The sequence below is a fragment of the Pelophylax lessonae genome (assembly GCF_965119305.1).
Source record: "Pelophylax lessonae genome assembly, chromosome: 6".
Classification (NCBI taxonomy): Eukaryota; Metazoa; Chordata; class Amphibia; order Anura; family Ranidae; genus Pelophylax; species Pelophylax lessonae.
The window spans coordinates 169,874,821-169,892,688 of record NC_138773.1 but is presented as its reverse complement, the minus strand read 5'-3'; the positions used below and the strand labels follow the sequence as shown (position 1 = coordinate 169,892,688).

Below are 17,868 nucleotides of genomic sequence, written 5' to 3'. Positions count from 1 at the left end.
GTGTTAGTCTAAGACTTTTTCCTAAATTGTAATCTTTATTCCGTTCTCCTATTTCCTTTTCCCATTTTTCAATGTATGGCGGTACCCTCGGACCCATCAAGTCCACCAGTATTTTATAAATATTTGAAATACTGTTCTTGTATTTTTCAGAGGAACAGATTTGCTCGAATGGGAGCAATTCGTCTTCCGATCTTAATGGTTTTGGTAGGGTGGACACAAAATGTTTTAGCTGACAAAACCGCCATTCATTTATCTTCCATTTTTTTGTTTTAAATTATTTATTGTGCACACCTTCCCCTTTTCTATGATGTCCCTAACCCGTGCATCCTCATCTGTGATCCAGCTTCCTCCCATCTCTTTTTGACCTGGTGGAAAAAAATTAGTATCTCTTAAAGGGATTAATGGTGAATTGTGATTCCATTTATTTTTTGTGTGAATTGTATCCCAAGCTCTCATTGCGTGATGTGTAATCAAATGTGTATTAATATTCAATTTCCTATATTGTGAAGGGATCCATAGAATTTTCCCTAGTTGAGTGCCACTCATAGTGCATTCTATTTTTACCCAACTTTTTTCATTTTTTAACTTCCCCCATTCCATCACTCGTGAAAGTAGTGTTGCATCGTAATATTTTTTGAAGTCTGTAACCGCTAGTCCTCCTTGATTCTTGCCTTTTGTTAGTACTGTATATTGTATTCTGGGTTTTCCCTTTTTCCAAATGAATTTGGGGACTAAGGATTTCAGTGTTTTAAAATATGCTTGAGGAATCGGTATTGGTAACATTTGATATTTGTAGGCTATTTTCGGTAATATTGCCATCTTGATAATATTAATTCTTCCTATCCAGGACAACTGTCTATGTGAGATCCTGTTTAACTCCGTTTTAACTTCGTTTAGCAGTGGTATATAATGGGGATTTAGTCCCACCATATGGCCATATCGTGCTCAAGCCCACCACTACGTCAAAGTACCCCATTATCAGTGGGTCCTACACTATCCATAAAAAAGGGGTGAATCCAGCCTCTCTAACCCTTGGAGACAACACTCCTTGCTGGGAGAGATGTGCTAATGCACTACAGGTGACTCCTCCTATATCTACTTGATAGTGGACACCTTGCCGCTAGATGAATCTGAGGTATAGTTCCTGAATAGACACTTGCTTAGCACCTCTCTTCAGGGTACTCGCCTAGCACCCCCTTTCACTCCACCAGCTGACACCCGTCCTCTGACTACTCTACTCTGGGGTGGCCCCCTTCCTGGACAGGCCCTTAGACACGATCCCCTGTACTCACGATACTGTTTTTCCAGATTCTCCAGTGTCTCAAACCCCTCTAGTCAGCTCTCCTGGACCTCTGGGTTCAGCTCCTGCCTTCTAGCTCACCAGGCCAACTGCCTGTGACCATACACCAACTGCTGCAGAAGAGGAGGCAGCCGCCACCCTCCTTCCGGGACTCTGCACACCAGCCAAAGACCCAGAGCACAGGTGCTCCTGGCGTTTATACCACACCCACAATGCACTAAGACAGCACTACGTGCCAATCACTGGAGCTGTATCGATGCCTGTGTACCCATTGGTCAGGTTTTCTCCACTGTCCAACATTCCTCCCTATTGGACCAGTGTGAAACACTCCCCTAGACCAGATGAATCACACACTGAGCACATTGAGCAGACCTAACTCACAGATCCTGCTCCCTGTTAAGCTGAAAGCAATATAGAATTTGCCTGCTGCTACTTTGATAGGCAGACAGAGCCAAAACTAAACTCACTCTCTAGCACCTACCTAGGAGAGTGCTACAACATTCTGCTGCTTCTCCTGAGTACGAGATACCACATTTGTGAGACTTTTTGGCAGTCTAGCCGTGTACAGCACCCCTGAAAACCAATCACTAAGGGGGTAAAATGTTGATTTCACTCCTCACTACCTATCACAGTTTCAGAGGTAATGAAATGCCAAGATAGCACAAACTCCACTCCCCCCCCCCCCAAATGACCCATTTTCGGAAAGTAGACATCCCAAGGTATTTGCTAAGAGGCATGGTGAGTATTTTGCAGCTCTCATTTGTTTTGCAAAATGAAGAAAGCAAAGGAAAAAACATTTTTTTTCCTTTTTCTATTTTTAAAACTTTGTGACAAAAAGAGAGATCTGCAAAATACTTAAAATGCCTCTCAGCAAATAGCTTAGGGTGTCTACTTTCTGAAAAGGGGTCATTTGGGGGGGTTTGTGCAGTCTTGGCATTTCATGGCCTCCGGAACTGTGATAGGTAGTGAGGAGTGAAATCAACAATTTCCGCCCTCAGAAAACAGAATGTATTTTGGGGTGTCATTTCACATATACTCATGGAATGTGTGAGCATTACATAAGTTAAGTGACAACTTTGTGTAAAAAAAAAAAAAGTTTGTCATTTTCCTAAAACTTGTGACAAAATATAAAATATTCCATGGACTCAACATACCTCTCAGCAAATAGATTACAGTCTACTTTCCGAAAATGGGTAATTGGGGGGGTTGCAGGGGCGTAGCGTGGGTTGTCAGCAACCGGGGCAAGGTAAGTCATTTGCACTAGTACACTCCCTTCCACTAGTACAGTAGTTCTGACCTACTTGATTCCTACACTGACCTACCTGACCCCTACACTGACCTACCTGACCCCTATTCTGACCTACCTACACTGACCTACCTGACCTAGTCACTGACCTACCTACACTGACCTATCTACACTGACCTTCCTGACCATTACACTGACCTACCTGACCCCTACACTAACCTACCTGACCATTACACTAACCTAACTGCCCCCTACACCGACCTATCTACACTGAGCTACCTGACTCCTACGCTGACCTACCTACACTGACCTACATGACCATTACACTGACCTTCCTGCCCCCTACACTGACTCCTACACTAACTTACCTGACCCCCTACACTTACCTACCTACATTGACCTACCTGACCCCTTCACTGACCTACCTGGCCACTACACTGACACCTACACTAACCTACCTAACACATACACTAACCTACCTGACGCCTACAATGACCACTACACTAACCTACCTGACACCCACACTGTCCCCTACACAGACCTACCTGACCACTACACTGACCTACCTGACCCCTACACTAACCTACCTGACCCCTACACTAACCTACCTGACACCTACATGTACATACCTGACCCCTACACTGACATTACCTGACCCCTACACTGACACTACCTGACCCCTACACTGACATTACCTGACCCCTACACTAACCTACCATGACACCTACACTAACTTACCTGAGCCCTACACTGACCTACCTGAGCCCTACACTGAACACTACACTAACCTACCTGACACCTACACTGACCTACCTGACCCCTACACTAATCAACCTGACCCCTACACTGACCTACCTACACTTACCTACCTGACCCCTACAGTGACCTACCTGTCCACTACACTACCCTACCTGACCCCTACACTAACCTACCTGACCCCTACACTAACCTACCTGACACCTACATGTACATACCTGACCCCTACACTGACATTACCTGACCCCTACACTGACACTACCTGACCCCTACACTGACATTACCTGACCCCTACACTAACCTACCATGACACCTACACTAACTTACCTGAGCCCTACACTGACCTACCTGAGCCCTACACTGAACACTACACTAACCTACCTGACACCTACACTGACCTACCTGACCCCTACACTAACCAACCTGACCCCTACACTGACCTACCTACACTTACCTACCTGACCCCTACAGTGACCTACCTGTCCACTACACTACCCTACCTGACACCCTAATTAACCTACCTGACAGCTAACTGATCTACCTGACCCCCCCCCCATTGACCTACCTGACCCCTACACTGACCTACCCAACACCTACACTAACCTACCTGACACCTACACTAACCTACCTGACACCTAAACTAACCTACCTTACACCTACACTGACCTACCTGACCCCTACACTGATCTACCTTACCCCTACACTGACCTACCTTACCCCTACACTGGCCTACCTTACACCTACACTGACCTACCTGACCCCTACACTGACCTACCTTACCCCCTACACTGACCTACCGACCCCTGCACTGACCTACCTGACCCCCTACACTGACCTACCTGACCCCCTACACTAACCTACCTGACCTCCTACACTGACCTACCTGACCCCTGCACTGACCTACCTGACCCCTACACTGACACCTACACTAGCCTACCTGACACATACACTAACCTACCTGACACCTACACTAACCTACCTACCTTACACACCTACTTCCTGCACTACTCACCCCCATCCTCCACACACAGTGCGATGCAGATGGTGGATCCATCATCCTCCTTACCTCTCCATTGCCTCATCGTCCATTTGATCAGAGCTCTCCACAGCAGCGGGTGGGCAGTATTGTAAGAGCCCCCGCCATCCAGCCACTCCTTGGTATCCCTGCCGCCGGAGGTCAGCTAGCAGCCACTGCACCTCTCCCATGGCCATAACTGCTCTGAGCGCTGCCCCTCCCCCTCCGCTGCTTCACAGGCCGCACCAGAGGGACAGACTGGACCAAAGGAGCCCTGGGGCAGGGGGAGCTGGAATAGGGTGCCGCTGAGAGGAATGCCTTAATTCCTCACCAGAGGTGTAGGGGTCCGGGGAAGGCTTAAAGCTGCAGCACAGACCCTCGGGACAGCAAGGGAATAATTTTGTGCCCCCCTAAATTTTGTGCCTGGTGTGAGGTGACCAGTTGCACCCCCACGCTACGCCACTGGGGGGTTTTGCTATCTTGGCATTTCATGGCCTCCGAAACTGTGATAGGTAGTGAGGAGTGACATTAACAATTTATGCCCTTAGAAAGCTGAAGGCAGTGATTGGTTTTCGGTCCTGCACCTGGCTTGACTGCCAAAAAATCTCACACATGGGGTATCCCCATACTCAGCAGAAGCAGCAAAATGTATTTTGGGGTGTAATTCCACATATACCCATGGCATGCGTGGCATCATTGGGGGGGGGGGGGGGTTGTATTGCCCTGACATTTTAGCACTTCAAGAAATGAGATAGGCAGTCAGAAAGTAAAAGCTGCATAAATTCCAATATATACAGTGCCTTGCGAAAGTATTCGGCCCCCTTGAACTTTGCGAACTTTTGCCACATTTCAGGCTTCAAACATAAAGATATAAAACTGTCATTTTTTGTGAAGAATAAACAACAAGTGGGACACAATCATGAAGTGGAACAAAATGTATTGGATATTTCAAACTTTGTTAACAAATAAAAAACTGAAAAATTGGGCGTGCAAAATTATTCAGCCCCTTTACTTTCAGTGCAGAAAACTCTCTCCAGAAGTTCAGCAAGGATCTCTGAATGATCCATTGTTGACCTAAATGACTAATGATGATAAATAGAATCCACCTGTGTGTAATCAAGTCTCCGTATAAATGCACCTGCACTGTGATAGTCTCAGAGGTCCGTTTAAAGAGCAGAGAGCATCATGAAGAACAAGGAACACACCAGGCAGGTCCGAGATACTGTTGTGGAGAAGTTTTAAGCCGGATTTGGATACAAAAAGATTTTCCAAGCTTTAAACTTCCCAAGGAGCACTGTGCAAGCGATAATATTGAAATGGAAGGAGTATCAGACCACTGCAAATCTACAAAGACCTGGCCGTCCCTCTAAACTTTCAGCTCACACAAGGAGAAGACTGATCAGAGATGCAGCCAAGAGGCCCATGATCACTCTGGATGAACTGCAGAGATCTACAGCTGAGGTGGGAGACTGTCCATAGGACAACAATCAGTCGTATACTGCACAAATCTGGCCTTTATGGAGGAGTGACAAGAAGAAAGCCATTTCTTAAAGATATCCATAAAAAGTGTAGTTTAAAGTTTGCCACAAGCCACCTGGGAGACACACCAAACATGTGGAAGAAGGTGCTCTGGTCAGATGAAACCAAAATCGAACTTTTTAGGAACAGTGCAAAATGTTATGTTTGGCACAAAAGCAACACAGCTCATCACCCTGAGCCCACCATCCCCACTGTCAAACATGGTGGTGGCAGCATCATGGTTTGGGCCTGCTTTTCTTCAGCAGGGACAGGGAAGATGGTTAAAATTGATGGGATGGAGCCAAATACAGGACCATTCTGGAAGAAAACTGATGGAGTCTGCAAAAGACCTGAGACTGGGATGTAGATTTGTCTTCCAACAAGACAATAATCCAAAACATAAAGCAAAATCTACAATGGAATGGTTCACAAATAAACATATCCAGGTGTTAGAATGGCCAAGTCAAAGTCCAGACCTGAATCCAATCGAGAATCTGTGGAAAGAACTGAAAACTGCTGTTCACAAACGCTCTCCATCCAACCTCACTGAGCTCGAGCTGTTTTGCAAGGAGGAATGGGCAAAAATTTCAGTCTCTCGATGTGCAAAACTGATAGAGATATACCCCAAGCGACTTACAGCTGTAATCGCAGCAAAAGGTGGCGCTACAAAGTATTAACTTAAGGGGGCTGAATAATTTTGCACGCCCAATTTTTCAGTTTTTTATGTGTTAAAAAAGTTTGAAATATCCAATAAATTTCGTTCCACTTCATGATTGTGTCCCACTTGTTGTTGATTCTTCACAAAAAATTACAGTTTTATATCTTTATGTTTGAAGCCTGAAATGTGGCAAAAGGTCGAAAAGTTCAAGGGGGCCGAATACTTTCGCAAGGCACTGTACGTACACCATAGTTTGTAGACGCTATAACTTTTGCGTCTTATTGAGATTTTTTTTTTATCAAAGACATATAGCTAAATACATTTTGGCCTAAAAGTATGACAACAATTGGGTTTATTGGATATTTTAAAAAAAAAATAGAAAATGTAATTTTTACTCAAATTTTTTATGTCGCAAAAAATAAAAACCGCAGAGATGATCAAATAGCAGCAAAAGAAAGCTCTATTTGTGGGGAAAAAAAGGACATACATTTTGTTTGAGTACAGCATTGCATGCCTGCACAATTGTCAGTTATTGCAAAAAATGGCCTGGTCATTAAGGGGGTAAATCCTTCCGGTCCAGAAGTGGTTAATAATAAAAAGATTGAAAGTATAAACTTTTCTTCACATCTGAAAGAACAATGAGAAAAAAAAATACTCCAAATTTTAGTAAACTTTTCTGCCATAGAAGATCTTTAGAGCTGAATCATGTACAGTATGGACTTACCTCTGTATTAATAAAAACTGCACAAAATAAGAAGTACATTATAGAAATAATGGAAGAACACAGAACTAACATGAATAAATCCTATCATGCTAAATACTTACTGTTTTGCCTGTACGTCTCTGAAGCTGATTTCAGCTGCTTCTTTCAAGAAATGTTTTAGCTTCCAGTTACCTTTCCTTAATATAATTTGAACAGGTCATAGTACAATATTATCTATGCCTTAGTTTTACAGCTACATGAACTTTGCTTCAGAGTGATATCAATTGCCTTTTACATTCTTTCGCCTTGCTTTTCTTCTTTTCGACACCAGGGTATAAAATAGGGAGAGCATAGTTCACTGGAGGGAAAGAAAGGCACAGGCAAGCTCTACTATCTTGCAGGTAATTTATATATGCAGTATTACCAAGGGTTATTTATGTGTTGATTGCTTTATCAAAATAAAACATAAAACTGATTTGGCTTCAAATGCAATCAGATGAATGGGTGAGGCTGTGGGGACAATGCCAAAGATTAGGTGAATGTAGCAGCTATGGCTTCTTTTTATTTTTAGTTTTGTCACATGATTGGTAGCTAGTCCTAGCGACTCCTCCTATGCATAAACTGTGATGAAGAGCAGTTGATGACAACTCACAGTGCTGGGGTCACCAATTGAGCGCACTTCTTGCACAGAACAGCCATGCTGGCTGTATGTATATATGTGGCAGCACAGCACTGAAGCCCTTCACCATGCTGCCACAAATAGGCATACAGCTAGCAACAGTGGGCTAATACCGTCAAGTCAACCTTTTTTTTTTAATTTCAGATAAAGTGGGAGTTAAAACACCTGTTAAATAGTATGAACCATAATTAAAAATAACTAGGCACCCAAGATCTTTCTCGATATGGACATCAGTACTCTTAGCATATCATTCAAGCTAAGAGGGGAAAAAAGAAAGGGGAAAAAGGGAACCCCTCCCCCTTTTTCTCCCCCCCCCTTTTTTTTTCCTCTCTCTTCCCTTCCCCTCTCTCCCTACGGGATTTGTGCTGGATACAGATCCTCCCCCTTTTACCTAACATAAGTAGCTGTCCTTTCCATCTGGACGGTCTGATCAATCACCCTCCCAGCTAGTATTTGACAGTTTCCTCAGAGGAAAGGATTGCTACTTTTTTCCTGTTCAAAAGCTTCTCTAGTACTAAGGAGCTATATAATATAATTTGATATAATACTATGCTTTTCAGTTAAACCTATCCTCGTCTTATGGTTGTTGTAATGTTCGTTATGTTTACGTTTATATTCATAATCTGTTTCAACTAATTCAGCTCTAATATGCACTCTTACTAATACTGAAATCATTATGTGCATCACTTAATTTTCTCACAGTGAACAACCCAATTAGGAAAGCCGCAATCTCTTTCTGTTGAACCATTGTTGTTACACTATGCATGCATGTTATGTTGTTACAATTGTTGATTATTGTACCTGCCTTACCTTGTTTCTTCAATAAAACTTTTGGAAAAAAAAAAAGGAAATAATGGACTGTAACGGCACATAACATAAAAAAACACCTGTTAGTAGGAATAAAAGAATCTGCTCCAGTTCCTTTTACAAAACATCGACAAAATATGGAATGTCCAAACTAGTTTTGAACCCTATTGAAATCTATAGAGAGACAAATCTTGATATTCAGTTTGTTCCTTAACCACTTTACGTCCAGCCGCCGCAGATGTACTTTGGCAGGCTGGCTCTCCCAGGCAAAGTCCCATACATGTACAACGTTCGCCTGGGAGGAGCTAGGGGGCGAGCGCTTGCTGCCGCCGGCGCGCTCCTGCCCCCACTCGTCAGCGGGGAAGCTGGCGCAAGTGTCAGGCGGCTCCGATGGCCGCTGGCCACTCGCGATCTCTCTCCACTGACAGAGAAGGACGGACGGCTGATGTAAACACAGGCGTCTGTCCTTCTCCCTGAGGTGATCCCAGAGATCATGCAATCCTGCTATATAGGATCGCATGTCTCTATGGTCATCTCACAAGCCCAACCCCCCCACAGTTATAATCACTCCCCTAGGCTTACATTTAACCCCTTGATCACCCACAGGGTTAACCCCTTCCCGGCCAGTGTCATTATTACAGTAACAGTGCATATTTTTAGCACTGATTACTGTAGTAATGTCACTGGTCCCCCCAAAAGTGTCAAAAATGTCAGTTAGGGGTCCAATCTGTCCGCCGCAATGTCGCAGTCCCGCAAAAAATCGCAGATCACCGCCATTACTAGTAAAAAAACAAAAAAACAATAAAAATGACATAAATCTTTCCAGTAGTTAGTAAACGCAATAACTTTTGCGCAAACCGATCAAAATAAGTTTAGTGTGATTTTTTTTTACCAAAAATATGTAGCAGAAAACAAATGGGCCTAAAATGTTAAATAATTTGGATTGTTGTTGTTGTTGATGTTATATAGCAGAATGTGAAAATATTTTATTTTTTTTTCAAAATTGTCGCTTTTTTTTGTTTATAGTGCAAAAAAATAAAAATCGCAGAGGTGATCAAATAACACCAAAAGAAAGCTCTACTTGTGGGAAAAAAGGACGTCAATTTCATTTGGGTACAGCGTCGCACGACCGTGCAATTGTCGGCCTGGTCATTAAGCAGTAAAATTTTCCGGTTGTCAGGATTATTGGGGTGATTAAATAAAAGAAAAAGGGTATTTTAAAAAGCTACATGTTTTCAGCCTACATAGAGATTTTAAACAGCACAGCTTCCATCTTTTTTGGAGGTGAATGAAACTTTTAAACAAGATGTCTCTTACAGAGGGTCTTATGGTTTCAACAGAAAATTCTGTTTACCTATGTAGTCATAAATAAGTGGAAAATTGACGTTCTTTTAGATATGACTCATTCAGCCTGATGCTATACCAGATGTTAAGGGGGGTGATGTCTTGATTGTCTGTATTTTACAATGAACAATGTGTTCAGTATATTTCTTTTTAAAGGATTATTTAAAAATAAGTTTTAGAAAACATCATCATATGTAAGATGTATATTAACAATAATACATTGTATTTTTTTTATTATCATTGATAGAAGTGTGAACTTGGAATATATAATGTTAGATATATATATATATATATATATATATATATATATATATATATATATATACACATAAGTATACTTTTCTATTAAGTGTAGGGACATATGTGTTTTGTAACTAATTACCTAATTTTAAGGCATATGGTAGGAGTGTTTATATAAGAATTACTTTGAACTGGGCTAGGTAATATAAATCCTACAAGCCAGACGCTTTTCTTGACAGTATAGGACACAGCCAAGTGATTTAATTGCTTGAATCAGTCTTAGTTCAAAGGTTATCTTTAATAGTGGTCTTATTATTCTATATACTGAATCTAATAAGCAATACAATACTGCCCCCTTTGGCACTGCTACTAAAAGCAGTATCGGGGTAACTCAGTATTTTCCAATAAATATATATATTGTATTAAAAATATATATTTATAAATGGTTTTACCAGATCCAGTCCCTGCCAAGATGAGTGATGGAGATATTAGATGGACATCTATGTATGTACTGAGAATATGGACAAGTTTTCATGTTGTTTTTATGATTACTCTTAAATATAAAGAGATTATCATTTAATTCTAATATCTAAACTAGTGGAGGCGTTGCTAATGACCTCACCAGTTAATGGATAAAGTAATCCCAACCACTGGGGATAATGTTCCTCCTTCTGGGTTTAACTTATGGTAATTTTAATGGTCCTTTATTGAATACAATATAAAAAGGAGAACCCAGATGTAATAGGACACATCACATTACTGACAACATTCATTACACCTACAACACACACGCTATTCACATACATCTATATACTCATCTATACATACTCCATCTTGCTCCATCATTTATCTGAAACTTTGAGGGACGCCAAATGAAACTCCTCCCTAACCAGCCACCATTTTGGGAAGGCATCCATCTTAAGGACTCTGGTAACGACCATTTGAAGCTAGCAGCCATCTTAAGTGTGGTAAATATACCTTGCGGTTTATTTGATTATTATTTAACAATTGTTTATTTCTTTACTTATATGTTTTATATTGCATATTTAAGGGTAATGAGATTACAATCCAGCCGTATGAACCATAGTAGATTTTTCTCTAAAAAGCTTATTTTTGTTTTTATACATTTTTATTAATATCAGATTTAGCGCATTATTGGCGATTTAGTCTCCCATTTTGCATAGCCTATTCTCGCTCTAACTGCAGTGGAGTGACTGTCGGCTGCGCAATTCGCGGACAATTGTGGTCTGATTATATAGAACATCTACCTATGGTTTATGCTATACCTGGAGAAAAGGTAATCTTGATTTCTTCATTCTTCATTTTCACTTTCATCATTTAGCTAAATATCACATTGCATTTATCGTTTTAAGTTTGTATTTTATGTAGAGTTATCTTTTTGTGTCATCTCAAGTCTAATCATTTATTGTGAATACATCTCTTGTGAATAAATATTCTTATATATATATTCCTTACTGTAGACTGTTTTCACTAAGATTGGTAAATGCTGTTAAAAAGAAATTAATCGATTAAAAAGAACTTGTTACATATTGATTTGTGGAAATAAGTTGAGCTTCTCCTACCCCACAGATCTTTGCTTATTTACATAACATAAATAGACACTGTTATATTCAGAGCAGTATAAATATTCTGACACGGTCTTAAAGTGGTTAAAGGGTTAGTTTACCTTTACCAAAAAACTGCCTATGCAGATAAGGGACGTCTGTAGATAATAACAAACTATGTACAGTTGCTTTGACTAAAGTTAAATAAAGCCCTTGCTATAATTGTGGGTCATTTATATACCTCATGAAGCCTGACTGGAATAAATAGTTAGTCAGGCTGATACTTCCAGGACATTGCTAATTGAGGCCTAGTCATTACTATTTCAGCTCCACCATCAAATGAGTGAGCTATCAGATGCTGAACTCAGAGCTACTGCATCAGGGAAGAGAAAGAACATGTGAGGGGATTTGAATCAGAGAAAAAGCTCACTCCTTTGATGGTCAAGGTGAGCAGTAATGACTAGGCCTCACTCAACAACATCCCAGAAAAATCCTGGAAGTATTCCAGTCATTAAATACGTAAATAGCCTACACCTATAGTAAGGGCATTATTCAACTTTAGTCAGAGCTGCAGAGTTTGTTTTTATTAACAGTTTTGTGGTAAAAGTGAACTAACCCTTTATTAATCAAACTGTTGTTTCAAATGTAGCACCCTCTAGTATGTGTGTTAGATGTAAGATAGGTTTGTGTTAGTTTAGGTAAATTTATTTAGTTCAGGCTAAGCCTGAGCTGTAAATCTGAGCCAGGGTTCAGTGACTCAAGGCTGGAGGAATCATCTGGCAACTCTCTCAGGCACTTCCCCCTGATCTGAAAGTTTATAAGGAGGGTGGGAGTAAGAAAGGGCTACCATGCATATTTATGAGGCCTCGGACAATCCCCAGCATTGGGCTGGCAGAGGGCAGAGCTTACCTTATAAACAGACATGGGCCATGCCAGCAGGGGCAGTCGGGTGGAAGATGGAGATGGAGTGCTGAGGAGGCTGTCGGTGCCCCTTAGGGTTACCCCCTAGTTTGGGGGGGTTGACCTTGGGAGGGTGCATATGTGCTGGAAGGATCCTGCCAAAACACACAGAGAAAGCCCTTCCCAGAGGCATGGGAGCAAGGAGAGAGGTCAGCAGTGGTGCGAGAATGTCAGCCCCTGTTTGCTGAAGACATCGAGATAGTCATGCTAAGGTTCAGGCAGGGTCTGTCACATCTCATTCTCAGAATCTATACATAGTAGAGTTGCAGGGGCAACTAAAAGTTCTGGCAGGCAGTGCTTCCTACAATATGTTGATTGGAGGCTGATCTTCCCTGTAACCTAAGGTGACCACATTTCCAAACTGCCATTCAGGGACACCCCCCATCTAATCCTCTCCCCTTATTCTTCATTACTGTCCTCCACTTGTGTCCCCTTCTTCTTCATTACTGTCCCTTACTTGTGTCCCCTTCTTCTTCATTACTGTCCACCACTTGTGTCCCCTTCTTCTTCATTACTGCTCCCCATTTGTGTCACCTTCTTCTTCATTACAGCCCCCCACTTGTGTCCCCTTATTCTTCATTACTGCCCCCCACTTGTGTCATCTTCTTCTTCATTACTGCCTCCCACTTGTGTCACCTACTTCTTCATTACAGCTCCCACTTGTGTCACCTTCTTTTTCATTACTGCCCCACTTGTGTCCCCTTCTTCTTCATTACAGCCCCCCACTTGTGTCACCTTCTTCTTCAGTACTGTCCCCCACTTGTGTCCCCTTTTTCTTCATTACTGACCCTTACTTGTGTCCCCTTCTTCCCACTCTATAGTCTCATCTTCCTCCCACTCTTTTAGGTATTCCAATATTCTTATTTTTTCTACTCTTCTTACCCAATCGCCTAATGTCGGTGCTTTGTTTTTCTGCCAGAACAATGGGATCAGACCCTTTGCAGCGTTCATCAAATGGGGGATTAATGTCACTTTATATTGTTTTATTTAACTTTTTGTAGCGTGGAATAGACAGAACCAAGGATCTTCTTTTATCTCTATTTTAGTAATTTCTTTAATTTGAGCTAGGACCTCCTTCCAGAATTTTTTTATTTTTGGGCAATCCCACCATGGATGGGCCATTGTACCAACTTGTATACAGCCCCTCCAACAATATTTTAATTTTTCTTTTTGATAATTGTGGGTTCTATCTGGGGTGTTGTACCATCTTGCGATGCATTTATAATTCATTTCCACTGTGTTCACATCAACTGAAGAACTGTGTGTTAGTCTAAGACTTTTTCCTAAATTGTAATCTTTATTCCGTTCTCCTATTTCCTTTTCCCATTTTTCAATGTATGGCGGTACCCTCGGACCCATCAAGTCCACCAGTATTTTATAAATATTTGAAATACTGTTCTTGTATTTTTCAGAGGAACAGATTTGCTCGAATGGGAGCAATTCGTCTTCCGATCTTAATGGTTTTGGTAGGGTGGACACAAAATGTTTTAGCTGACAAAACCGCCATTCATTTATCTTCCATTTTTTTGTTTTAAATTATTTATTGTGCACACCTTCCCCTTTTCTATGATGTCCCTAACCCGTGCATCCTCATCTGTGATCCAGCTTCCTCCCATCTCTTTTTGACCTGGTGGAAAAAAATTAGTATCTCTTAAAGGGATTAATGGTGAATTGTGATTCCATTTATTTTTTGTGTGAATTGTATCCCAAGCTCTCATTGCGTGATGTGTAATCAAATGTGTATTAATATTCAATTTCCTATATTGTGAAGGGATCCATAGAATTTTCCCTAGTTGAGTGCCACTCATAGTGCATTCTATTTTTACCCAACTTTTTTCATTTTTTAACTTCCCCCATTCCATCACTCGTGAAAGTAGTGTTGCATCGTAATATTTTTTGAAGTCTGTAACCGCTAGTCCTCCTTGATTCTTGCCTTTTGTTAGTACTGTATATTGTATTCTGGGTTTTCCCTTTTTCCAAATGAATTTGGGGACTAAGGATTTCAGTGTTTTAAAATATGCTTGAGGAATCGGTATTGGTAACATTTGATATTTGTAGGCTATTTTCGGTAATATTGCCATCTTGATAATATTAATTCTTCCTATCCAGGACAACTGTCTATGTGAGATCCTGTTTAACTCCGTTTTAACTTCGTTTAGCAGTGGTATATAATTTTCTTTATATAGGTTTTCAGGTTCTGTTGTTAATGTGATTCCCAGATATTTTAGTCCTGAATTTTTCCAAGTGAAGGGGAATTCCGATCTTAATTTTTCTTCTTCCTTTTTTTTTATGTTGATATTTAATATCTCTGATTTTACCAGGTTGATTTTTAAATTGGAAAGTTCTCCGTATTTCTTTAGAATTTCCATCAAATTTGGGAGAGTAATCCTTGGATTAGAGATGTAAAGCAAGACATCGTCCGCAAAATAGGCTACTTTATGTTCCACATCTCCGACCATCACTCCCGTTACATCTGGGCACCTCCTAATTGTTGCTAGGAGTGGTTCAAGAGAAAGGACAAACAACAGCGGGGACAGCATCCCTGCCTCATTTCATTAGACATCCCAAACGGTCCAGAGTGGACCCCATTTACCCTCACCTTGGCTGTAGGGTGGCTATACAGTGTTTTTATCCATGCCATAATTTTTGCTCCAATCCCCAATTCCTCCAAGGTTTTAGTCAAAAATTCCCAGCCTACTCTGTCAAATGCCTTTTCAGTATCTATTGACAGTATTAATCCCTGGGATCCACTCCTGACCATCTGCTGCATCAATAGAAGTGTTTTTACTCCATTGTCTCTTCTCTGTCTCCCCGGTATAAAACCCACTTGATCGCTATGTACCCATTTCTTCATTAGATTTTTCAGCCTGGTTGCCAATACTTCTATTGTAAAGTTTTGAATCTATATTTAATAACGAAATGGGTCTATAGCTTGAACATGTTGTAGCATCTTTTCCTTCCTTCAGGATTATTGTAATTGAAGCAAGACGGGCTTCTCTACTCATTTCATATACCTGACCCAGGTCATTAAAGTAATATTTTAATTTGGGTATCAATAGGTCTTTATACAATACCTTTTATAATAGTTCACTATAACCCCATCTGGTCCGGGACTTTTTCCTGAGTTTGTAGTGTTAAGAGCTTTTTTTATTTCTTCCTCTGTGATTGGAGCCTCTAGCTGATCTAATTCATCTTGTTGTATTTTAGGAAGTCTCGCCTCTCTTAGGTACTGTTGAATTTTACTTATTTTGTTCAGGTCCTTCTTATCTGCTGATTCTTTAATATTGTAGAGTTCTCCATAATAATCCTGAAACACCTTTGCTATATCAGTAGTTGAATATACTATTTCCCCCTTACCATCTCTTATCCTCTCTATGTAGTTCATTGTTTTCTTTCTTTTTAATACCCTTGCCAGATTCTTCCCAATCTTGTTTTTCCATTGATAGTTCTCTTTAGTGGCTTTATTATTATCCTGTCTTATTTCTTGTACCAATAATTCTTTTAGTTCCCATCTTCTTATTTCTAGTTGATGTTGAGTCTCTATGTTCTGTGTATTTTTATGTCGTTGTTCTAGATCATAATGTCTTTAATCAGTCTGTCTTTTTTTTTACACTCTCTCCTTTTTCCTCCTAGCCCTTTAAAATTAAAATCCCCCTCATGTAGGCTTTATGGGCCTCCCACAGTATATTTAAAATAAGAATATTACATAAGACCAATAAAAAAATGATTTTTAATGCAGAAATTTTGGCTTACTTAAAAGTATGTCTATGTACAGTATAGTATGTACGCAATACTTGGTCGGGGCTCCTTTTGTATAATTATTAATATATGCGTTTCACTTTTTGAATTGAATTACTGAAAACAATTAATTTTTTGATGATATTCTAATTTTATGAGAAGATTTATTTTCACCCATTTTAAAGTAATCACTTATTTTATTTTTGATTCTTGGTCGCATTGTCACTTTAGTTAAATTTGAAAGCTCCATAATCAGTTTTTACACTTTTTGCACATATTGAACATATTGAACTTTTTTTAGCACCATTTTTTTTAAATTGACAACATCTAGAAAATGTTTACATCTATATACCGTAGATGTACTTTTTGTTTCAAAACCTGTATGCATATAGCAGTATAGTATATGAATTCTGATGCTAGGGTGTATGAATCAAGAAACATTACACAAGTTTTATTTAAAATACATAATGTTTATTTCTGACAGGGAGTTCTGCTTCATCTGACAATTCTATTTATGCATAAATGCATGTTTTAATTACAGTTTATTTTAGTTTTTTTTAAATATTTCCATAATGTTATATTTTACACTTTCATTTTGCATGCCATTAAGTTACTAGGTACATTCTCTGCAATTTAATGTTTTAAAAAAATCACTTACAGTTTTATTAGTCATGACAATGAACTTTAAAGAACTTTAAAAAAACAGTTTTTCAGAAAGCATTCAACATCTTTAGGGCAGTTTCCTTTAAAGCAAATAAACCTCAATTTTGGGAAAGCTGAATACACATCTTAATGGAAGTACTGGCTGTAGCTTTAAGCAGGCTTAGGTCAGACTTAACTTCTTCAGTACTGCTTCAAGCTTGCTGAAGTCTCATACAAGCTTGTTTAAAGGAAGGAAATTATTAAATAAATATGACAGCTGCCATTGCTGGTCTGCTTCTGAAATTAAAGATGCTCTAATCTTGATCTAGTAAGTCTTCTGAGTCACTGATCCAGAATAAGTATGCAGCTCAAGGTGCTCAGCTGGTAAAGAATTTGGTGTCTCACAGCAGTTTAAGGGTACAGGTTGTCTTATGCTTAATCCAAAAAACAGTGAAGCATGAGGGGATGAGAGACACCACACACACCGCTAGCTCAATAGGTGAAGAGGAATGTGTGGCCTCAGCCTTGTGGTTTTAGGAGGAATTCAAGGCTGAGGCTGTTCAAATTCCTCTTCACCTATTGAGCTAGCAGTTTGTGGTCTCTCTCATCTCCTCATGCAGACTTTATTTGATTCATACTTCTTCCAGGTCACTTACCAGGCAACCAGCATTTTCAGAGGTAGATCAGCAATAGTAGT

At 40.2% G+C, this 17,868-nt stretch overlaps 1 long non-coding RNA gene across 1 annotated transcript in view; it reads right to left on the bottom strand.

Moving 5' to 3' along the window:
• LOC309558193 overlaps positions 1–17,868 on the bottom strand; it is a 1,089,490-nt gene that overhangs the window by 156,630 nt on the left and 914,992 nt on the right. The gene's annotated exons all lie outside the window — the stretch shown is intronic.